A 23522-nucleotide genomic window follows, 5' to 3' on the forward strand; every position below is an offset into this window, starting at 1 on the left:
GGATGGCTGGCTGGTTGGCTGGACCGGCTGGACCACCTGGAAGCGGATGGAACCGGCTGGAACCGGCTGGAACCGGCTTGAACCGGCTGGAACCGGCTGGAACTGGTTTGAACCGGCTGGAACAGGCTGGAACCGGTTTGAACCGGCTGGAACCGGCTGGAACCGGCTGGAACCGGTTTGAACCGGCTGGAACCGGCTGGAACCGGTTTGAACCGGTTTAAACCGGCTGGAACCGGCTGGAACCGGTTTGAACCGGCTGGAACCGCCTGGAACCGGTTTGAACCGGTTTAAACCGGTTTGAACCGGCTGGAAGCGGTTTGAACCGGTTTAAACCGGCTGGAACCGGTTTGAACCGGTTTAAACCGGCTGGAACCGGCTGGAACCGGTTTGAACCGGTTTAAACCGGTTTGAACCGGCTGGAACTGGCTGGAACCGGTTTGAACCGGTTTAAACCGGTTTGAACCGGCTGGAACCGGCTGTAACCGTTTTGAACCGGTTTAAACCGGCTGGAACCGGCTGGAACCGGTTTGAACTGGCTGGAACCGGCTGTAACCGTTTTGAACCGGTTTAAACCGGCTGGAACCGGCTGGAACCGGTTTGAACTGGCTGGAACCGGCTGGAACCGGCTGGAACTGGTTTGAACCGGTTTAAACCGGCTGGAACCGGCTGGAACCGGTTTGAACCGGTTTAAACCGGCTGGAACCGGCTGGAACCGGTTTGAATCAGTTTAAACCGGCTGGAACCGGTTTGAACCGGTTTAAACCGGCTGGAACCGGCTGGAACCGGTTTGAACCGGTTTAAACCGGTTGGAACCGGCTGGAACCGGCTGGAACCGGCTGGAACCGGCTTGACCCTGCTGGAACCGGCTGGAACCGGTTTGAACCGGCTGGTACCGGCTGTAACCGCCTGAAACCGGGTGTAACAGGTTAGAACCGACTGGAACCGGTTTGAACCGGCTGGAACCGGCTGGAACCGCCTGAAACCGGCGGGAACCGACTGGAACCGCCTGGAAACGGTTTGAATCGGTTTAAACCGGCTGGAACCGGCTGGAACCGGTTTGAACCGGCTGGAACCGGCTGGAACCGGCTGGAACCGGCGGGAACCGGCTGGAACCGGCTGGAACCGGTTTTTTCCGGCTGGAACTGGCTGGAACCGGCTGGAACCGGCTGGTACCGGCTCGAACCGGCTAGAATCGGCTGGAACCGAAAGGAACCGGCTGGAACCGGCTGGAACAGGCTGGCTCTCTGGCTGGCACTGGCTGGGAGGCTGGGAGGCTGGGAGGCTGGGATGCTGGGAGGCTGTGAGGCTGGGAGGCTGGCTTGGAGGCTGGCTGTGAGGCTGGGAGAATGGGAGGCTGGCTGAGAGGCTGGGAGGCTGTGAGTCTTCGAGCCTGGGAGGCTGGCTGGGAGGCTGGGAGGCTGGCTGGGACGCTGGGAGGCTGGCTGAGAGGATGGCTGGCTGGTTGGCTGGACCGGCTGGACCACCTGGAAGCGGCTGGAAGCGGCTGGAACCGGCTGGAACCGGCTTGACCCGGCTGGAACCGGCTGGAACCGGCTGGAACCGGTTTGAACCGGTTTAAACCGGCTGGAACCGGCTGGAACCGGTTTGAACCGGCTGGAACCGGCTGGAACCGGCTGGAACCGGTTTGAACCGGTTTAAACCGGTTTGAACCGGCTGGAACCGGCAGGAACCGGCTGGAACCGGTTTGAACCGGTTTAAACCGGTTTGAACCGGCTGGAACCGGCTGGAACCGGTTTGAACCGGTTTAAACAGGCTAGAACCGGCTGGAACCTGCTGGAGCTAGCTTGAACCGGCTGATACCGGCTGGAATCGGCTAGAACCGGCTGGAACCGGCTGGAACCGGTTTGAACCGGTTTAAACCGGTTTGAACCGGCTGGAACCGGCTGTAACCGCCTGAAACAGGCTGGAACAGGATAGAACCGGCTGGAACCGACTGGAGCTAGCTTGAACCTGCTGGAACCGGCTGGAACCGGCTTGACACGGCTGGAACCGGCTGGAACCGGTTTGAACCGGCTGGTACCGGCTGTAACCGCCGGAAACCGGCTGGAACAGGCAAGAACCGGCTGGAACCGGTTTGAACCGGCTGGAACCGGCTGGAACCGGTTTTTTCCGGGTGGAACTGGCTGGAACCGGCTGGAACCGGCTGGTACCGGCTCGAACCGGCTAGAATCGGCTGGAACCGGATGGATCCGGCTGGATCCGGCTGGAACAGGCTGGCTCGCTGGCTGGCACTGGCTGGGAGGCTGGGAGGCTGGGAGGCTGGGAGGCTGGGAGGCTGGGAGGCTGTGAGGCTGGCTGGGAGGCTGCCTGGGAGGCTGGCTGGCTGGCGGGCTGGCTGGCTGGCTGGCGGGCTGGCTGGCTGGCTGGCTGGCTGGGAGGCTGGCAGGCTGGGAGGCTGGCTGGGAGGCTGGGAGGCTGGCTGGGAGGCTGGGAGAATGGGAGGCTGGCTGAGAGGCTGGGAGGCTGAGTCTTGGAGGCTGGGAGGCTGGCTGGGAGGCTGGGTGGCTGGGAGGCTGGGAGGCTGGGAGGCTGGGAGGCTGGCTGGGAGGCTGGGAGGCTGGCTGGGAGGCTGGGAGAATGGGAGGCTGGCTGGGAGGCTGGGAGGCTGGGAGTCTTGGAGGCTGGGAGGCTGGCTGGGAGGCAGGGAGGCTGGGAGGCTGGGAGGCTGGGAGGCTGGCTGGGAGGCTGCCTGGGAGGCTGGCTGGCGGACGGGCTGGCTGGCTGGCTGGCGGGCTGGCTGGCTGGCTGGCTGGCTGGGAGGCTGGGAGGCTGGGAGGCTGGCTGGGAGGCTGGGAGGCTGGCTGGGAGGCTGGGAGAATGGGAGGCTGGCTGAGAGGCTGGGAGGCTGTGAGTCTTGGAGGCTGGGAGGCTGGCTGGGAGGCTGGGAGGCTGGGAGCCTGGGAGGCTGGGAGGCTGGGAGGCTGGGAGGCTGGCTGGGAGGCTGGGAGGCTGGCTGGGAGGCTGGGAGAATGGGAGGCTGGCTGGGAGGCTGGGAGGCTGGGAGTCTTGGAGGCTGGGAGGCTGGCTGGGAGGCTGGGAGGCTGGGAGGCTGGGAGGCTGGGAGTCTCGCTGGGAGGCTGCCTGGGAGGCTGGATGGCTGGCGGGCTGGCTGGCTGGCTGGCTGGCTGGGAGGCTGGCTGAGAGGATGGCTGGCTGGTTGGCTGGACCGGCTGGACCACATGGAAGCGGCTGGAAACGGCTGGAACCGGCTGGAGCCGGCTTGACCCGGCTGGAACCGGCTGGAACCGGTTTGAACCGGCTGGAACCGGCTGGAACTGGCTGGAACCGGTTTGAACCGGTTTTAACCGGCTGGAACCGGCTGGAACCGGCTGGAACTGGCTGGAACCGGTTTGAACCGGTTTAAACCGGCTGGAACCGGCTGGAACCGGCTGGAACCGGTTTGAACCGGTTTAAACCGGCTGGAACCGGCTGGAACCGGTTTGAAGAGGCTGGAACCGGCTGGAACCGGTTTGAACCGATTTAAACCGGTTTGAACTGGCTGGAACCGGCTGGAACAGGTTTGAATCGGTTTAAACCGGCTGGCACCGGCTGGAACCGGTTTGAACCGGCTGCAACCGGCTGGAACCGGCTGAAACCGGTTTTTTCGGGCTGGAACTGGCTGAAACCGCCTGGAACCGGCTGGTACCGGCTCGAACCGGCTAGAATCGGCTGGAACCGGATGGAACCGGCTGGTACCGGCTGGAACAGGCTGGCTCGCTGGCTGGCACTGGCTGGGAGGCTGGGAGGCTGGGAGGCTGGGAGGCTGGGAGGCTGGCTGGGAGGCTGGCTGGGAGGCTGGCTGGCTGGCGGGCTGGCTGGCTGGCTGGCGGGCTGGCTGGCTGGCTGGCTGGCTGGGAGGCTGGGAGGCTGGGAGGCTGGCTGGGAGGCTGGGAGGCTGGCTGTGAGGCTGGGAGAATGGGAGGCTGGCTGAGAGGCTGGGAGGCTGTGAGTCTTGGAGGCTGGGAGGCTGGCTGGGAGGCTGGGAGGCTGGGAGGCTGGGAGGCTGGGAGGCTGGCTGGGAGGCTGGGAGGCTGGCTGGGAGGCTGGGAGAATGGGAGGCTGGCTGGGAGGCTGGGAGGCTGGGAGTCTTGGAGGCTGGGAGGCTGGCTGGGAGGCTGGGAGGCTGGGAGGCTGGGAGGCTGGGAGGCTGGGAGTCTCGCTGGGAGGCTGCCTGGGAGGCTGGCTGGCTGGCGGGCTGGCTGGCTGGCTGGCTGGCTGGGAGGCTGGCTGAGAGGTTGGCTGGCTGGTTGGCTGGACCGGCTGGACCTGGAACTGGCTGGAACCACCTGGAACCGGCTGGTACCGGCTCGAAACGTCTAGAATCGGCTGGAACCGGATGGAACCGGCTGGAACCGGCTGGAACAGCCTGGCTCGCTGGCTGGCACTGGCTGGGAGGCTGGGAGGCTGGGAGGCTGGGAGGCTGGGAGGCTGGCTGGGAGGCTGGCTGGCTGGCGGGCTGGCTGGCTCGCTGGCAGGCTGGCTGGCTGGCTGGCTGGCTGGGAGGCTGGGAGGCTGGGAGGCTGGCTGGGAGGCTGGGAGGCTGGCTGGGAGGCTGGGAGAATGGGAGGCTGGCTGAGAGGCTGGGAGGCTGGGAGGCTGGGAGGCTGGGAGGCTAGGAGCCTGGCTGGGAGGCTGGGAGGCTGACTGGAGGCTGGGAGAATGGGAGGCTGGCTGGGAGGCTGGGAGGCTGGGAGGCTGGGAGGCTGGGAGGCTGGGAGTCTTGGAGGCTGGGAGGCTGGCTGGGAGGCTGCCTGGGAGGCTGGCTGGCTGGCGGGCTGGCTGGCTGGCTGGCTGGCTGGGAGGCTGGGAGGCTGGGAGGCTGGCTGGGAGGCTGGCTGGGAGGCAGGGAGAATGGGAGGCTGGCTGAGAGACTGGGAGGCTGTGAGTCTTGGAGGCTGGGAGGCTGGCTGGGAGGCTGGGAGCCTGGGAGGCTGGGAGGCCGGGAGGCTGGCTGGGAGGCTGGGAGGCTGGCTGGGAGGCTGGGAGAATGGGAGGCTGGCTGGGACGCTGGGAGGCTGGGAGTCTTGGAGGCTGGGAGGCTGGCTGGGAGGCTGGGAGGCTGGGAGGCTGGGAGGCTGGGAGGCTGGGAGGCTGGGAGGCTGGCTGGGAGGCTGCCTGGGAGGCTGGCTGGCTGGCGGGCTGGCTGGCTGGCTGGCTGGCTGGGAGGCTGGCTGAGAGGATGGCTGGCTGGTTGGCTGGACCGGCTGGACCACCTGGAAGCGGCTGGAAGCGGCTGGAACCGGCTGGAACCGGCTTGACCCGGCTGGAACCGGGTGTAACCGACTGGAACCGGTTTGAACCGGTTTAAACCGGCTGGAACCGGCTGGAACCGGTTTGAACCGGCTGGAACCGGCTGGAACCGGTTTTGAACCGGTTTAAACCGGTTTGAACCGGCTGGAACCGGCTGGAACTGGCTGGAACCGGTTTGAACCGGTTTAAACCGGCTGGAACCGGCTGGAACCGGTTTGAACTGGTTTAAACCGGCTGGAACCGGCTGGAACCGGTTTGAACCGGTTTAAACCGGCTGGAACCGGCTGGAACCGGTTTGAACCGGCTGGAACCGACTGGAACCGGCTGGAACCGGTTTGAACCGTTTTAAACCGGTTTGAACCGGCTGGAACCGGCTGGAACCGGCTGGAACCGGTTTGAACCGGTTTAAACCAGCTGGAACTGGCTGGAACCGGTTTGAACCGGTTTAAACCGGTTTGAACCGGCTGGAATCGGCTGTAACCACCTGAAACCGTCTGGAAGAGGCTAGAACCGGCTGGAACCGGTTTGAACCGGCTTGAACCGGCTGGAACCGCCTGAAACCGGCTGGAACCGGCTGGAACCGGCTGGAACTGGTTTTTTCCGGCTGGAACTGGCTGGAACCGGCTGGAACCGGCTGGTACCGGCTCGAACCGGCTAGTATCGGCTGGAACCGAATGGAACCGGCTGGAACCCACTGGAACAGGCTGGCTCGCTGGCTGGCACTGGCTGGGAGGCTGGGAGGCTGGGAGGCTGGGAGTCTGGGAGGCTGGGAGGCTGGGAGGCTGGGAGGCAGGCTGGGAGGCTGCCTGGGAGGCTGGCTGGCTGGCGGGCTGGCTGGCTGGCTGGCGGGCTGGCTGGCTGGCTGGCTGGCTGGGAGGCTGGGAGGCTGGGAGGCTGGCTGGGAGGCTGGGAGGCTGGCTGGGAGGCTGGGAGAATGGGAGGCTGGCTGAGAGGCTGGGAGGCTGTGAGTCTTGGAGGCTGGGAGGCTGGCTGGGAGGCCGGGAGGCTGGGAGGCTGTGAGGCAGGGAGGCTGGGAGGCTGGCTGGGAGGCAGGCTGGGAGGCTGGCTGGGAGGCTGGCTGGCTGGCGGGCTGGCTGGCTGGCTGGCGGGATGGCTGGCTGGCTGGCTGGCTGTGAGGCTTGGAGGCTGGGAGGCTGGCTGGGAGGCTGGTAGGCTGGGAGGCTGGGAGGCTGGGAGGCTGGCTGGGAGGCTGGTAGGCTGGCTGGAGGCTGGGAGAATGGGAGGCTGGCTGGGAAGCTGGGAGGCTGGGAGTCTTGGAGGCTTTGAGGCTGGGAGTCTTGGAGGCTGGGAGGCTGGCTGGGAGGCTGCCTGGGAGGCTGGCTGGCTGGCGGGCTGTCTGGCTGGCTGGCGGGCTGGCTGGCTGGCTGGCTGGCTGGCTGGCTGGGAGGCTGGGAGGCTGGGAGGCTGGGAGGTTGGCTGGGAGGCTGGGAGGCTGGCTGGGAGGCTGCCTGGGAGGCTGGCTGGCTGGCGGGCTGGCTGGCTGGGAGGCTGGGAGGCTGGGAGGCTGGCTGGGAGGCTGGCTGGGAGGCTGGCTGGGAGGCAGGGAGAATGGGAGGCTGGTTGAGAGGCTGGGAGGCTGTGAGTCTTGGATGCTGGGACGCTGGCTGGGAGGCTGGGAGGCTGGGAGGCTGGCTGGGAGGCTGGGAGGCTGGCTGGGAGGCTGGGAGAATGGGAGGCTGGCTGGGACGCTGGGAGGCTGGGAGTCTTGGAGGCTGGGAGGCTGGCTGGGAGGCTGCCTGGGAGGCTGGCTGGCTGGCGGGCTGGCTGGCTTGCTGGCTGGCTGGGAGGCTGGCTGAGAGGATTGCTGGCTGGTTGGCTGGACCAGCTGGACCACCTGGAAGCGGCTGGAAGTGGCTGGAACCGGCTGGAACAGGCTTGAAACGGTTTAAACCGGTTTGAACCGGCTGGAACCGGCTGGAACCGGTTTGAACCGGTTTAAACCGGTTGGAACCGGCTGGAACCGGCTGGAACCGGTTGGAACCGGTTTAAACCGGCTGGAACCGGCTGGAACCTGCTGGAACCGGCTGGAACCGGTTTGAACCGCCTGGAACCGGCTGGAACCGGTTTGAACCGGTTTAAACCGGTTTGAACCGGCTGGAACCGGTTTTAACCGGTTTAAACCGGCTGGAACCGGCTGGAACCGGCTGGAACCGGCTGGAACCGGTTTGAACCGGTTTAAACCGGTTTGAACCGGCTGGAACCGGCTGGAACCGGCTGGAACCGTCTGAAACCGGTTTGAATCGCTTTAAACCGGCTGGAACCGGCTGGAACCGGTTTGAATCGGTTTAAACCGGTTTGAACCGGCTGGAACCGGCTGGAAACGGTTTGAACCGGTTTAAACAGGCTAGAACCGGCTGGAACCGGCTGCAGCTAGCTTGAACCGGCTGGAACCGGCTGGAACCGGCTAGAACCGGCTGGAACCGGCTGGAACCGGTTTGAACCGGTTTAAACCGGTTTGAACCTGCTGGAACCGGCTGGAACCGGTTTGAACCGGCTGGAACCGGCTGTAACCGCCTGAAACCGGCTGGAACAGGCTAGAACCGGCTGGAACCGGTTTGAACCGGCTGGAACCGGCTGGAACCGCCTGAAACCGGCGGGAACCGGCTGGAACCGGCTGGAAAAGGTTTTTTCCGGCTGGAACTGGCTGGAACCGGCTGGAACCAGCTGGTACCGGCTCGAACTGCTAGAATCGGCTGGAACCGAATGGAACCGGCTGGAACCGGCTGGAACAGGCTGGCTCGCTGGCTGGCACTGGCCGGGAGGCTGGGAGGCTGGGAGGCTGGGAGGCTGGGAGTCTGGGAGGCTGGGAGGCTGGGAGGCTGGCTGGGAGGCTGCCTGGGAGGCTGGCTGGCTGGCGGGCTGTCTGGCTGGCTGGCGGGCTGGCTGGCTGGCTGGCTGGCTGGGTGGCTGGGAGGCTGGGAGGCTGGCTGGGAGGCTGGGAGGCTGGCTGGGAGGCTGGGAGAATGGGAGGCTGGCTGAGAGGCTGGGAGTCTGTGAGTCTTGGAGGCTGGGAGGCTGGCTGGGAGGCTGGGAGGCTGGGAGGCTGGGAGGCTGGGAGGCTGGAAGGCTGGCTGGGAGGCTGGGAGGCTGGCTGGGAGGCTGGGAGAGTGGGAGGCTGGCTGGGAGGCTTGGAGGCTAGGAGTCTTGGAGGCTGGGAGGCTGGCTGGGAGGCTGGGAGTCTGGGAGGCTGGGAGGCTGGCTGGGAGGCTGCCTGGGAGGCTGGCTGGCTGGCGGGCTGTCTGGCTGGCTGGCTGGCTGGGAGGCTGGCTGAGAGGATGGCTGGCTGGTTGGCTGGACCGGCTGGACCACTTGGAAGCGGCTGGAACCGGCTGGAACCGGCTGGAACCGGCTTGACCCGGCTGGAACCGGCTGGAACCGGCTGGAACCGGCTGGAACCGGTTTGAACCGGTTTAAACCGGCTGGAACCGGCTGGAACCGGTTTGAACCGGCTGGAACCGGTTTGAACCGGCTGGAACCGGCTGGAACCGGCTAGAACCGGTATGAACCAGTTTAAACCGGTTTGAACCGGCTGGAACAGGCTGGAAAGGTCTGGAACCGGTTTGAAACGGTTTAAACCGGCTGGAACCGGCTGGAAACGGCTGGAACCGGTTTGAACCGGTTTAAACCGGCTGGAACCGGCTGGAACCGGTTTGAACCGGTTTAAACAGGCTAGAACCGGCTGGAACCGGCTGGAGCTAGCTTGAACCGCCTGGAACCGGCTGGAACCGGCTAGAACCGGCTGGAACCGGGTGGAACCGGTTTGAACCGGTTTAAACCGGTTTGAACCGGCTGGAACCGGCTGGAACCGGTTTGAACCGGCTGGAACCGGCTGTAACCGCCTGAAACTGGCTGGAACAGGCTAGAACCGGCTGGAACCGGCTGGAGCTAGCTTGAACCGGCTGGTACCGGCTCGAACCTGCTAGAATCGGCTGGAACCGGATGGAACCGGCTGGAACCGGCTGGAACAGGCTGGCTCGCTGGCTGGCACTGCCTGGGAGGCTGGGAGGCTGGGAGGCTGGCTGGGAGGCTGCCTGGGAGGCTGGCTGGCTGGCGGGCTGGCTGGCTGGCTGGCGGGCTGGCTGGCTGGCTGGCTGGCTGGGAGGCTGGGAGGCTGGGAGGCTGGCTGGGAGGCTTGCTGAGAGGCTGGGAGAATGGGAGGCTGGCTGTGAGGCTGGGAGGCTGTGAGTCTTGGAGGCTGGGAGGCTGGGAGCCTGGGAGGCTCAGAGCCTCTCTGGGAGGCTGGCTGTGAGGCTGGCTGGCTCGCTGGCTGGTTGGCTGGCTGGCTGTGAGGCTGGGAGGATGGGAGCCTGGCTGTGATGCTGCCTGGGAGGCTGGCTGGCTGGCTGGCTTGCTGGCTGGCTGGGAGGCTGGGTGGCTGGGAGGCTGGCATGGAGGCTGGCTGGGAGGCTGGGAGGCTGGGAAGCTGGCTGGGAGGCTGGCTGGGAGGCTGTGAGGCTGGGACGTTGTGAGGCTGGGAGGCTGGGAGGCAGGCTGGGAGGCTGGCTGGGAGGCTGGCTGGCTGGCTGGCTGGCTGGCAGGCTGGCTGGGAGGCTGGGACGCTGGGAGGCTGGTTGGGAGGCTGGGAGGCTGGGAGGCTGGGAGGCTGGGAGGCTTGGAGATGGCTGGGAGGCTGGCTGGCTGGTGGGCTGGCTGGCTGGCTTGGAGGCTGGAAGTCTGGGAGGCTGGGAGGCTGGGAGGCTGGGAGGCTGGGAGGCTGGCTGGGAGGCTGGGAGGCTGGCTGGCTGGCGGGCTGGCTGGCGGGCTGGATGGCTGGGAGTCTGGCTGGCTGGCTGGCTGGCTGGCTGGCTGGATGACTGCTTGGGAGTCTGGCTGGCTCGCTGGGAGGCTGGCTGAGAGGATGGCTGGCTGGTTGGCTGGACCGGCTGGACCACCTGGAAGCGGCTCGAACCGGCTGGAACCGGCTGGAACCGGCTTGACCCGGCTGGAACCGGCTTGAACCGGTTTGAACCTGCTGGAATAGGCTGGAACCGGCTGGGACCGGTTTGAATCGGTTTAAACCGGCTGGAACCGGCTGGAACCGGTTTGAACCGGCTGGAACCGGCTAGAACCGGCTGGAAGCGGCTGGAACCGGCTCGAACCGGCTGGAACCGTTTTTTTCCGGCTGGAACCGGTTTTTTCCGGCTTGAACCGGCTGGAACCAGTTTGAACCGGCTGGAACAGGCTGGAACCGGTTTGAACCGGCTGGAAGCTGCTGGAACCGGCTAGAACCGGTTTTTTCCGGCTGGAACCAGCTGGAACCGTTTTGAACCGGCTCGAACCGGCTGGAAACGGTTTGAACCGGCTGGATCCGGCTAGAACCGGCTGGAACCGGCTTGAACCGGCTTGAACCGGCTGGAACCGGCTAGAACTGGCTTGAACCGGCTTGAACCGCCTGGAACCGGCTGAAACCGGCTGGAACCGGGTGGAACCGGTTTGAACCGGCTGGAACCGGCTAGAACCGGCTGGAACTGGCTGGAACCGGCTGGAACCGGCTGGAACCGGTTTGAACCGCTGGAACCGGCTAGAACCGGCTTGAACCGGCTGGAACCGGTTTTTACCGGCTGGAACCGGCTGGAACCGGCTGGAACCTGCTGGAACCGGTTGGAACAGGCTGGAACCGGCTAGAATCGGCTTGAAACGGCTGGAACCGGCTGGAACCGGCTGGAACCGGTTTTTTCCGGCTGGAACTGGCTGGAACCAGCTGGAACCGGCTGGTACCGGCTCGAACCGGCTAGAATCGGCTGGAACTGGATGGAAACGGCTGGAATCGGCTGGAACAGGCTGGCTCGCTGGCTGACCTTGGCTGGGAGGCTGGGAGGCTGGCTGGGAGGCTGGGAGGCTGGCTGGGAGGCTGGGAGAATGGGAAGCTGGCTGGGAGACTGGGAGGCTGGGAGTCTTGGAGGCTGGGAGGCTGGCTGGGAGGCTGGGAGGCTGGGAGGATGGGAGGCTGGGAGCCTGGCTGGGAGGCTGGCTGTGAGGCTGGCTGGCTGGCTGGCTTGCTGGCTGGCTTTGAGGCTGGGTGACTGGGAGGCTGGCATGGAGGCTGGCTGGGAGGCTGGGAGGCTGGCTGGGAGGTTGGCTGGAAGGCTGGGAGGCTGGGAGGCTGGGAGGCTAGGAGTCTAGGAGGCTGGCTCGGAGGCTGGGAGGCTGGCTGGGAGGCTGGCTGGGAGGCTGGGAGCCTGGGAGGCTGGGAGGCTGGGAGGCTGGGAGGCTGGCTGGGAGGCTGGGAGGCTGGCTGGGAGGCTGGGAGGCTGGGAGGATGGGAAGCTGGGAGGATGTGAGCCTGGCTGTGATGCTGCCTGTGAGGCTGGCTGGCTGGCTGGCTTGCTGGCTGGCTTGGAGGCTGGGTGACTGGGAGGCTGGCATGGAGGCTGGCTGGGAGGCTGGGAGGCTGGAAGGCTGGCTGGGAGGCTGGGAGGGTGGGACGCTGGGAGGTTCGGAGCCTGGGAGGCTGGCTGCGAGGCCGGCTGGGAGGTTGGCTGGCTGGCTGGCTGGCTGGCAGTCTCGCTGGGAGGATGGGAGGCTTGGAGGCTGGTTGGGAGGCTGGGAGGCTGGGAGGATGGGAGGCTCGGAGCCTGGCTGGGAGGCTGGCTGTGAGGCTGGCTGGCTCACTGGCTGGTTGGCTGGCTGGCTGTGAGGCTGGGAGGATGGGAGCCTGGCTGTGATGCTGCCTGGGAGGCTGGCTGGCTGGCTGGCTTGCTGGCTGGCTGGGAGGCTGGGTGGCTGGGAGGCTGGCATGGAGGCTGGCTGGGAGGCTGGGAGGCTGGGAGGCAGGCTGGGAGGCTGGCTGGGAGGCTGTGAGGCTGGGACGCTGTGAGGCTGGGAGGCTGGGAGGCAGGCTGGGAGGCTGGCTGGGAGGCTGGCTGGCTGGCAGGCTGGCTGGGAGGCTGGGAGGCTGGGAGGCTGGTTGGGAGGCTGGGAGGCTGGGAGGCTGGGAGCCTGGGAGACTGGCTGGGAGGCTGGCTGGCTGGTGGGCTGGCTGGCTGGCTTGGAGGCTGGAAGGCTGGGAGGCTGGGAGGCTGGGAGGCTGGGAGGCTGGCTGGGAGGCTGGGAGGCTGGCTGGCTGGCGGGCTGGCTGGCGGACTGGCTGGCTGGGAGTCTGGCTGGCTGGATGGCTGGCTGGCTGAATGACTGCCTGGGAGTCTGTCTGGCTGGCTGGGAGGCTGGCTGAGAGGATGGCTGGCTGGTTGGCTGGACCGGCTGGACCACCTGGAAGCGGCTGGAACCAGCTGGAACCGGCTGGAACCGGCTTGACCCGGCTGGAACCGGCTGGAACCCGTTTGAACTGGCAGGAACCGGCTGGAACCGGCTGGAACCGTTTTTTTCCGGCTGGAACCGGCTGGAACCGGTTTTTTCCGGCTTGAACCGGCTAGAACCGGTTTGAACCGGCTGGAACCGGCTGGAACCGGTTTGAACCGGCTGGAACCTGCTGGAACCGGCTAGAACCGGTTTTTTCCGGCTGGAACCGGCTGGAACCGGTTTGAACAGGCTGGAACCGGCTAGAAGCGGCTGGAACCGGCTTGAACAGGCTTGAACCGGCTGGAACCGGCTAGAACTGGCTTGAACCGGCTTGAACCGCCTGGAACCGGCTGAAACCGGCTGGAACCGGGTGGAACCGGTTTGAACTTGGCTGGAACCGGCTAGAACCGGCTGGAACTGGCTGGAACCGGCTGGAACCGGCTGGAACCGGTTTGAACGGCTGGAACCGGCTAGAACCGGCTTGAACCGGCTGGAACCGGTTTCTACTGGCTTGAACCGGCTGGAACCGGCTGGAACCGGCTGGAACCGTTTTTTTCCGGCTGGAACCGGCTGGAACCGGTTTTTTCCGGCTTGAACCGGCTAGAACCGGTTTGAACCGGCTGGAACCGGCTGGAACCGGTTTGAACCGGCTGGAACCTGCTGGAACCGGCTAGAACCGGTTTTTTCCGGCTGGAACCGGCAGGAACCGTTTTGAACCGGCTGGAACCGGCTGGAACCGGTTTGAACAGGCTGGAACCGGCTAGAAGCGGCTGGAACCGGCTTGAACAGGCTTGAACCGGCTGGAACCGGCTAGAACTGGCTTGAACCGGCTTGAACCGCCTGGAACCGGCTGAAACCGGCTGGAACCGGGTGGAACCGGTTTGAACTTGGCTGGAACCGGCTAGAACCGGCTGGAACTGGCTGGAACCGGCTGGAACCGGCTGGAACCGGTTTGAACGGCTGGAACCGGCTAGAACCGGCTTGAACCGGCTGGAACCGGTTTCTACTGGCTTGAACCGGCTGGAACCGGCTGGAACTGGCTGGAACCGGTTTTTTCCGGCTGGAACTGGCTGGAACCGGCTGGAACCGGCTGGGACCGGCTCGAACCGGCTAGAATCGGCTGGAACCGGATGGAACCGGCTGGAACCGGCTGGAACAGGCTGGCTCGCTGGCTGACCTTGGCTGGGAGGCTGGGAGGCTGGCTGGGAGGCTGGGAGGCTGGCTGGGAGGCTGGGAGAATGGGAAGCTGGCTGGGAGACTGGGAGGCTGGGATTCTTGGAGGCTGGGAGGCTGGCTGGGAGGCTGGGAGCCTGGGAGGCTGGGAGGATGGGAGGCTGGGAGCCTGGCTGGGAGGCTGGCTGTGAGGATGGCTGGCTGGCTGGTTGCTGGCTGGCTTTGAGACTGGGTGACTGGGAGGCTGGCATGGAGGCTGGCTGGGAGGCTGGGAGGCTGGGAGGCTGGGAGGCTAGGAGACTAGGAGGCTGGCTGGGAGGCTGGGAGGCTGGGAGGCTGGGAGGCTGGGAGGCTAGGAGTCTAGGAGGCTGGCTGGGAGGCTGGGAGGCTTGCTGGGAGGCTGGCTGGAAGGCTGGGAGGCTGGGAGGCTGGGAGGCTGGGAGGCTAGGAGTCTGGGAGGCTGGCTGGGAGGCTGGGAGGCTGGCTGGGAGGCTGGGAGCCTGGGAGGCTGGGAGGCTGGGAGGCTGTGAGGCTGGGTGGCTGGCTGGGAGGCTGGGAGGCTGGGAGGATGGGAGGCTCGGAGCCTGGCTGGGAGGCTGGCTGTGAGGCTGGCTCGCTCGCTGGCTGGTTGGCTGGCTGGCTGTGAGGCTGGGAGGATGGGAGCCTGGCTGTGATGCTGCCTGGGAGGCTGGGTGGCTGGCTGGCTTGCTGGCTGGCTTGGAGGCTGGGTGACTGGGAGGCTGGCATGGAGGCTGGCTGGGAGGCTGGGAGGGTGGGACGCTGGGAGGTTGGGAGCCTGGGAGGCTGGCTGCGAGGCCGGCTGGGAGGTTGGCTGGCTGGCTGGCTGGCTGGCAGGCTCGCTGGGAGGATGGGAGGCTTGGAGGCTGGTTGGGAGGCTGGGAGGCTGGGAGGATGGGAGGCTTGGAGCCTGGCTGGGAGGCTGGCTGTGAGGCTGGCTGGCTCGCTGGCTGGTTGGCTGGCTGGCTGTGAGGCTGGGAGGATGGGAGCCTGGCTGTGATGCTGCCTGGGAGGCTGGCTGGCTGGCTGGCTTGCTGGCTGGCTGGGAGGCTGGGTGGCTGGGAGGCTGGCATGGAGGCTGGCTGGGAGGCTGGGAGGCTGGGAGGCTGGCTGGGAGGCTGGCTGGGAGGCAGGCAGAATGGGAGGCTGGCTGAGAGGCTGGGAGGCTGTGAGTCTTGGAGGCTGGGAGGCTGGCTGGGAGACTGGGAGGCTGGGAGGCTGGCTGGCTTGCTGGCTGGCTGGGAGGCTGGGAGGCTGGGAGGCTGGGAGGCTGGCTGGGAGGCTGGGAGGCTGACTGGAGGCTGGGAGAATGGGAGGCTGGCTGGGAGGCTGGGAGGCTCGGAGTCTTGGAGGCTGGGAGGCTGGGAGTCTTGGAGGCTGGGAGGCTGCCTGGGAGGCTGCCTGGGAGGCTGGCTGGCTGGCGGGCTGCCTGGCTGGCAGGCTGGCTGGGAGGCTGGGAGGCTGGGAGGCGGGTTGGGAGGCTGGCTGGGAGGCAGGCAGAATGGGAGGCTGGCTGAGAGGCTGGGAGGCTGTGAGTCTTGGAGGCTGGGAGGCTGGCTGGGAGACTGGGAGGCTGGGAGGCTGGGAGGCTGGGAGGCTGGCTGGGAGGCTGGGAGGCTGGCTGGGAGGCTGGGAGAATGGGAGACTGGCTGGGACGCTGGGAGGCTGGGAGTCTTGGAGGCTGGGAGGCTGGCTGGGAGGCTGGGAGGCTGGGAGGCTGGGAGACTGGGAGGCTGGGAGGCTGGGAGGCTGGCTGGGAGGCTGCCTGGGAGTCTGGCTGGCTGGCGGGCTGGCTGGCTGGCTGGCTGGCTGGGAGGCTGGCTGAGAGGATGGCTGGCTGGTTGGCTGGACCGGCTGGACCACCTGGAAGCGGCTGGAAGCGGCTGGAAGCGGCTGGAAGCGGCTTGACCCGGCTGGAACCGGGTGGAACCGGCTGGAACCGGTTTGAACCGGTTTAAACCGGTTTGAACCGGCTGGAACCGGTTTGAACCGGTTTAAACCGGTTTGAACCGGCTGGAACCGGCTGGAACCGGTTTTAACCGGTTTAAACCGGTTTGAACCGCCTGAAACCGGCGGGAACCGGCTGGAACCGGCTGGAACCGGTTTTCTCCGGCTGGAACTGGCTGGAACCAGCTGGAACCGGCTGGTACCAGCTCGAACCGGCTAGAATCGGCTGGAACCGAATGGAGACGGCTGGAACCCACTGGAACAGGCTGGCTCGCTGGCTGGCACTGGCTGGGAGGCTGGGAGGCTGGGAGGCTGGGAGGCTGGGAGGCGGGAAGGCTGTGAGGCTGGCTGGGAGGCTGCCTGGGAGGCTGGCTGGCTGGCGGGCTGGCTGGCTGGCTGGCGGGCTGGCTGGCTGGCTGGCTGGCTGGGAGGCTGGGAGGCTGGGAGGCTGGCTGGGAGGCTGGGAGGCTGGCTGGGAGGCTGGGAGAATGGGAGGCTGGCTGAGAGGCTGGGAGTCTGTGAGTCTTGGAGGCTGGGAGGCTGGCTGGGAGGCTGGGAGGCTGGCTGGGAGGCTGGGAGAATGGGGTGCTGGCTGGGAGGCTGGGAGGCTAGGAGTCTTGGAGGCTGGGAGGCTGGCTGGGAGGCTGGGAGGCTGGGAAGCTGGGAGGCTGGGAGGCTGGGAGGCTGGGAGCCTGGCTGGGAGGCTGCCTGGGAGGCTGGCTGGCTGGCGGGCTGGCTGGCTGGCTGGCTGGCTGGGAGGCTGGCTGAGAGGATGGCTGGCTGGTTGGCTGGACCGGCTGGACCACCTGGAAGCGGCTGGAACCGGCTTGAACCGGCTGGAACCGGCTGGAACCGGTTTGAACAGGTTTAAACCGGCTGGAACCGGCTGGAACCGGTTTGAACCGGTTTAAACCGGCTGGAACCGGTTTGAACCGGTTTAAATCGTCTGGAACCGGCTTGAACCGGTTTGAACCGGTTTAAACCGGTTTGAACCGGCTGGAACCGGCTGGAACCGGTTTGAACCGGTTTAAACCGGATGGAACCGGCTGGAACCGGTTTGAACCGGCTGGAACCGGCTGGAACCGGTTTGAACCGGTTTAAACCGGTTTGAACCGGCTGGAACCGGCTGGAACCGGCTGGAAGCGGTTTGAACCGGCTGCAACCGGCTGTAACCGCCTGAAACCGGCTGGAACAGGCTAGAACCGGCTGGAACCGGCTGCAGCTAGCTTGAACCGGCTGGAACCGGCTGGAACCGGCTTGACCCGGCTGGAACCGGCTGGTACCGGCTGTAACCGCCTGAAACCGGCTGGAACAGGCTAGAACCGGCTGGAACCGGTTTGAACCGGCTTGAACCGGCTGGAACCGCCTGAAACCGGCGGGAACCGGTTGGAACCGGCTGGAACCGTTTTTTTCCGGCTGGAACTGGCTGGAACCGGCTGGAACCGGCTGGTACCGGCTCGAACCGGCTAGAATTGGCTGGAACCGAATGGAACCGGCTGGAACCCACTGGAACAGGCTGGCTCGCTGGCTGGCACTGGCTGGGAGGCTAGGAGGCTGGGAGGCTGGGAGGCTGGGAGGCTGGGAGGCTGGCTGGGAGGCTGCCTGGGAGGCTGGCTGGCTAGTGGGCTGGCTGGCTGGCTGGCGGGCTGGCTGGCTGCTGGCTGGCTGGGAGGCTGGGAGGCTGGCTGGGAGGCTGGGAGGCTGGCTGGGAGGCTGGGAGAATGGGAGGCTGGCTGAGAGGCTGGGAGTCTGTGAGTCTTGGAGGCTGGGAGGCTGGGAGGCTGGGAGGCTGGCTGGGAGGCTGGGAGGCTGGCTGGGAGGCTGGGAGAATGGGAGGCTGGGAGGCTGGGAGGCTGGGAGGCTGGCTGGGAGGCTGGGACGCTGGCTGGGAGGCTGGGAGAATGGGAGGCAGGCTGGGAGGCTGGGCGCTAGGACTCTTGGAGGCTGGGAGGCTGGCTGGGAGGCTGGGAGGCTGGGAGGCTGGGAGGCTGGGAGTCTGGGAGGCTGGGAGGCTGGCTGGGAGGCTGCCTGGGAGGCTGGCTGGCTGGCGGGCTGGCTGGCTGGCTGGCTGGCTGGGAGGCTGGCTGAGAGGATGGCTGGCTGGTTGGCTGGACCGGCTGGACCACCTGGAAGCGGCTGAAAGCGGCTGGAAGCGGCTGGAAGCGGCTTGACCCGGCTGGAACCGGGTGGAACCGGCTGGAACCGGTTTGAACCGGTTTAAACCGGTTTGAACCGGCTGGAACCGGCTGGAACCGGCTGGAACCGGTTTGAACCGGTTTAAACCGGCTGGAACCGGCTGGAACCGGCTGGAACCGGTTTGAACCGGTTTAAACCGGCTGGAACCGGCTGGAACCGGTTTGAACCGGCTGGAACCGGCTGGAACCGGTTTGAACCGGTTTAAACCGGTTTGAACCGGCTGGAACCGGCTGGAACCGGTTTGAACAGGCTGGAACCGGTTTCAACCGGTTTAAACCGGATTGAACCGCCTGAAACCGGCGGGAACCGGCTGGAACCGGCTGGAAACGGTTTTTTCCGGCTGGAACTGGCTGGAACCGGCTGGAACCGGCTGGTACCGGCTCGAACCGGCTAGAATCGGCTGGAACCGAATGGAGACGGCTGGAACCCACTGGAACAGGCTGGCTCGCTGGCTGGCACTGGCTGGGAGGCTGGGAGGCTGGGAGGCTGGGAGGCTGGGAGGCTGGGAGGCGGGAAGGCTGTGAGGCTGGCTGGGAGGCTGCCTGGGAGGCTGGCTGGCTGGCGGGCTGGCTGGCTGGCTGGCGGGCTGGCTGGCTGGCTGGCTGGCTGGGAGGCTGGGAGGCTGGGAGGCTGGCTGGGAGGCTGGGAGGCTGGCTGGGAGGCTGGGAGAATGGGAGGCTGGCTGAGAGGCTGGGAGTCTGTGAGTCTTGGAGGCTGGGAGGCTGGCTGGGAGGCTGGGAGGCTGGCTGGGAGGCTGGGAGAAAGGGGGGCTGGCTGGGAGGCTGGGAGGCTAGGAGTCTTGGAGGCTGGGAGGCTGGCTGGGAGGCTGGGAGGCTGGGAAGCTGGGAGGCTGGGAGGCTGGGAGGCTGGGAGCCTGGCTGGGAGGCTGCCTGGGAGGCTGGCTGGCTGGCGGGCTGGCTGGCTGGCTGGCTGGCTGGGAGGCTGGCTGAGAGGATGGCTGGCTGGTTGGCTGGACCGGCTGGACCACCTGGAAGCGGCTGGAACCGGCTTGAACCGGCTGGAACCGGCTGGAACCGGTTTGAACAGGTTTAAACCGGCTGGAACCGGCTGGAACCGGTTTGAACCGGTTTAAACCGGCTGGAACCGGTTTGAACCGGTTTAAACCGTCTGGAACCGGCTTGAACCGGTTTGAACCGGTTTAAACCGGTTTGAACCGGCTGGAACCGGCTGGAACCGGTTTGAACCGGTTTAAACCGGATGGAACCGGCTGGAACCGGTTTGAACCGGCTGGAACCGGCTGGAACCGGTTTGAACCGGTTTAAACCGGTATGAACCGGCTGGAACCGGCTGGAACCGGTTTGAACCGGCTGGAACCGGCTGTAACCGCCTGAAACCGGCTGGAACAGGCTAGAACCGGCTGGAACCGGCTGCAGCTAGCTTGAACCGGCTGGAACCGGCTGGAACCGGCTGGAACCGGTTTGAACCGGCTGTTACCGGCTGTAACCGCCTGAAACCGGCTGGAACAGGCTAGAACCGGCTGGAACCGGTTTGAACCGGCTGGAACCGGCTGGAACCGCCTGAAACCGGCGGGAACCGGCTGGAACCGGCTGGAACCGGTTTTTTCCGGCTGGAACTGGCTGGAACCGGCTGGAACCGGCTGGTACCGGCTCGAACCGGCTAGAATCGGCTGGAACCGAATGGAACCGGCTGGAACCCACTGGAACAGGCTGGCTCGCTGGCTGGCACTGGCTGGGAGGCTGGGAGGCTGGGAGGCTGGGAGGCTGGGAGGCTGGGAGGCTGGCTGGGAGGCTGCCTGGGAGGCTGGCTGGCTGGCGGGCTGGCTGGCTGGCTGGCGGGCTGGCTGGCTGCTGGCTGGCTGGGAGGCTGGGAGGCTGGCTGGGAGGCTGGGAGGCTGGCTGGGAGGCTGGGAGAATGGGAGGCTGGCTGAGAGGCTGGGAGTCTGTGAGTCTTGGAGGCTGGGAGGCTGGGAGGCTGGGAGGCTGGCTGGGAGGCTGGGAGGCTGGCTGGGAGGCTGGGAGAATGGGAGGCTGGGAGGCTGGGAGGCTGGGAGGCTGGCTGGGAGGCTGGGACGCTGGCTGGGAGGCTGGGAGAATGGGAGGCTGGCTGGGAGGCTGGGAGGCTAGGACTCTTGGAGGCTGGGAGGCTGGCTGGGAGGCTGGGAGGCTGGCAGGCTGGGAGGCTGGGAGGCTGGGAGGCTGGGAGGCTGGCTGGGAGGCTGCCTGGGAGGCTGGCTGGCTGGCGGGCTGGCTGGCTGGCTGGCTGGCTGGGAGGCTGGCTGAGAGGATGGCTGGCTGGTTGGCTGGACCGGCTGGAACACCTGGAAGCGGCTGGAACCGGCTGGAACCGGATGGAACCGGTTTGAACCGGCTGGAACCGGCTGGAACCGGCTGGAACCGGTTTGAACCGGTTTAAGCCGGCTGGAACCGGCTGGAACCGGCTGGAACCGGTTTGAACCGGTTGGAACCGGCTGGAACCGGCTGGAACCGGTTTGAACCGGCTGGAACCGGCTGGAACCGGTTTGAACCGGCTGTAATCGGTTTTAACCGGCTGGAACCGGTTTGAACCGGCTGGAACCGGCTGGAACTGGCTGGAACCGGTTTGAACCGATTTAAACCGGCTGGAACCGGCTGGAACTGGCTGGAACCGGTTTAAACCGGCTGGAAACGGCTGGAACCGGCTGGAACCGGCTTGAACCGGTTTGAACCTGCTGGAACAGGCTGGAACCGGCTGGAACCGGTTTGAATCGGTTTAAACCAGCTGGAACCGGCTGGAACCGGTTTGAACCGGCTGCAACCGGCTGGAACCGGCTGGAACCGGTTTTTTCCGGATGGAACTGGCTGGAACCGACTGGAACCGGCTGGTACCGGCTCGAACCGGCTAGAATCGGCTGGAACCGGATGGAACCGGCTGGAACCGGCTGGAACAGGCTGGCTCGCTGGCTGGCACTGGCTGGGAGGCTGGGAGGCTGGGAGGCTGGGAGGCTGGGAGGCTGGCTGGAAGGCTGGCTGGGAGGCTGGCTGGCTGGCGGGCTGGCTGGCTGGCTGGCGGGCTGCCGGGCTGCCTGGCTGGCTGGGAGGCTGGGAGGCTGGGAGGCTGGCTGGGAGGCTGGGAGGCTGGCTGGGAGGCTGGGAGAATGGGAGGCTGGCTGAGAGGCTGGGAGGCTGTGAGTCTTGGAGGCTGGGAGGCTGGCTGGGAGGCTGGGAGGCTGGGAGGCTGGGAGGCTGGGAGGCTGGGAGGCTGGCTGGGAGGCTGGGAGGCTGGCTGGAGGCTGGGAGAATGGGAGGCTGGCTGGGAGGCTGGGAGGCTGGGAGTCTTGGAGGCTGGGAGGCTGGGAGTCTTGGAGGCTGGGAGGCTGGCTGGGAGGCTGCCTGGGAGGCTGGCTGGCTGGCGGGCTGGCTGGCTGGCTGGCGGGCTGGCTGGCTGGCTGGCTGCCTGGGAGGCTGGGAGGCTGGGAGGCTGGCTGGGAGGCTGGCTGGGAGTCAGGGAGAATGGGAGGCTGGCTGAGAGGCTGGGAGGCTGTGAGTCTTGGAGGCTGGGAGGCTGCCTGGGAGGCTGGGAGGCTGGGAGGCTGGGAGGCTGGGAGGCTGGCTGGGAGGCTGGGAGGCTGGCTTGGAGGCAGGGAGAATGGGAGGCTGGCTGGGACGCTGGGAGGCTGGGAGTCTTGGAGGCTGGGAGGCTGGCTGGGAGGCTGGGAGGCTGGGAGGCTGGGAGGCTGGGAGGCTGGGAGGCTGGCTGGGAGGCTGCCTGGGAGTCTGGCTGGCTGGCGGGCTGGCTGGCTGGCTGGCTGGCTGGGAGGCTGGCGGAGAGAATGGCTGGCTGGTTGGCTGGACCGGCTGGACCACCTGGAAGCACCTGGAAGCGGCTGGAACCGGCTGGAACCAGCTTGACCCGGCTGGAACCGGCTGGAACCGGCTGGAACCGGTTTGAACCGGTTTAAACCGGTTTGAACCGGCTGGAACCGGCTGGAACCGACTGGAACCGGTTTGAACCGGTTTAAACCGGCTGGAACAGGCTGGAACCGGTTTGAACCGGTTTAAACCGGCTGGAACCGCCTGAAACCGGCGGGAACCGGCTAGAACCGGCTGGAACCGGTTTTTTCCGGCTGGAACTGGCTCGATCCGGCTGGAACCGTCTGGTACCGGCTCGAACCGGCTAGAATAGGCTGGAACCGAATGGAACCGGCTGGAACCCACTGGAACAGGCTGGCTCGCTGGCTGGCACTGGCTGGGAGGCTGGGAGGCTGGGAGGCTGGCTGGGAGGCTGGGAGGCTGGCTGGGAGGCTGGGAGAATGGGAGGCTGGCTGGGAGGCTGGGAGGCTAGGAGTCTTGGAGGCTGGGAGGCTGGCTGGGAGGCTGGGAGGCTGGGAGGCTGGGAGGCTGGGAGGCTTGGAGGCTGGCTGGGAGGCTGCCTAGGAGGCTGGCTGGCTGGCGGGCTGTCTGGCTGGCTGGCTGGCTGGGAGGCTGGCTGAGAGGATGGCTGGCTGGTTGGCTGGACCGGCTGGTCCACCTGGAAGCGGCTGGAAGCGGCTGGAAGCGGCTGGAAGCGGCTGGAACCGGCTGGAACCGGCTGGACTCGGCTGGAACCAGCTGGAACCGGCTGGAACCGGTTTGTACCGGTTTAAACCGGCTGGAACCGGCTGGAACCGGTTTGAACCGGCTGGAACCGGCTGGAACCGGTTTGAACCGGTTTAAACCGGTTTGAACCGGCTGGAACCGGCTGGAACCGGTTTGAACCGGTTTAAACCGGCTGGAAACGGTTTGAACCGGCTGGAACCGGCTGGAACCGGTTTGAACCGGTTTAAACCGGTTTGAACCGGCTGGAACCGGCTGCAACGGGCTGGAAATGGTTTGAACCAGTTTAAACCAGCTGGAACCGGTTTGAACCGGCTGGAACCGGCTGGAACCGGCTGGAACCGGTTTGATCCGGTTTAAACCGGTTTGAACCAGCTGGAACCGGCTGGAACTGGCTGGAACCGGTTTGAACCGGTTTAAACCGGCTGGAACCGGCTGGAAGCGGCTGGAACCGGCTGGAACCGGTTTGAACCGGTTTAAACCGGCTGGAACCGGCTGGAACCGGTTTGAACCGGCTGGAACCGGCTGGAACCGGTTTGAACCGGTTTAAACAGGCTAGAACCGGCTGGAACCGGCTGGAGCTAGCTTGAACCGGCTGGAACCGGCTGGAACCGGCTTGAACCGGCTGGAACCGGCTGGAACCGGTTTGAACCGGTTTAAACCGGTTTGAACCGGCTGCAACCGGCTGGAACCGGTTTGAACCGGCTGGATCCGGCTGTAACCGCCTGAAACCGGCTGGAACAGGCTAGAACCGGCTGGAACCGGTTTTTTCCGGCTGGAACTGGCTGGAACCGGCTGGAACCGGCTGGTACCGGCTCGAACCGGCTAGAATCGGCTGGAACCGGATGGAACCGGCTGGAACCGGCTGGAACAGGCTGGCTCGCTGGCTGACCTTGGCTTGGCGGCTGGGAGGCTGGCTGGGAGGCTGGGAGGCTGGCTGGGAGGCTGGGCGCTTGGGAGGCTGGCTGGGAGACTGGGAGGCAGGGAGTCTTGGAGGCTGGGAGGCTGGCTGGGAGGCTGGGAGGCTGGGAGGCTGGGAGGATGGGAGACTGGGAGCCTGGCTGGGAGGCTGGCTGTGAGGCTGGCTGGTTGGCTGGCTGGCTG

Source organism: Muntiacus reevesi, chromosome 8 (genome assembly GCF_963930625.1).
Source record: "Muntiacus reevesi chromosome 8, mMunRee1.1, whole genome shotgun sequence".
Lineage (NCBI taxonomy): Eukaryota > Metazoa > Chordata > Mammalia > Artiodactyla > Cervidae > Muntiacus > Muntiacus reevesi.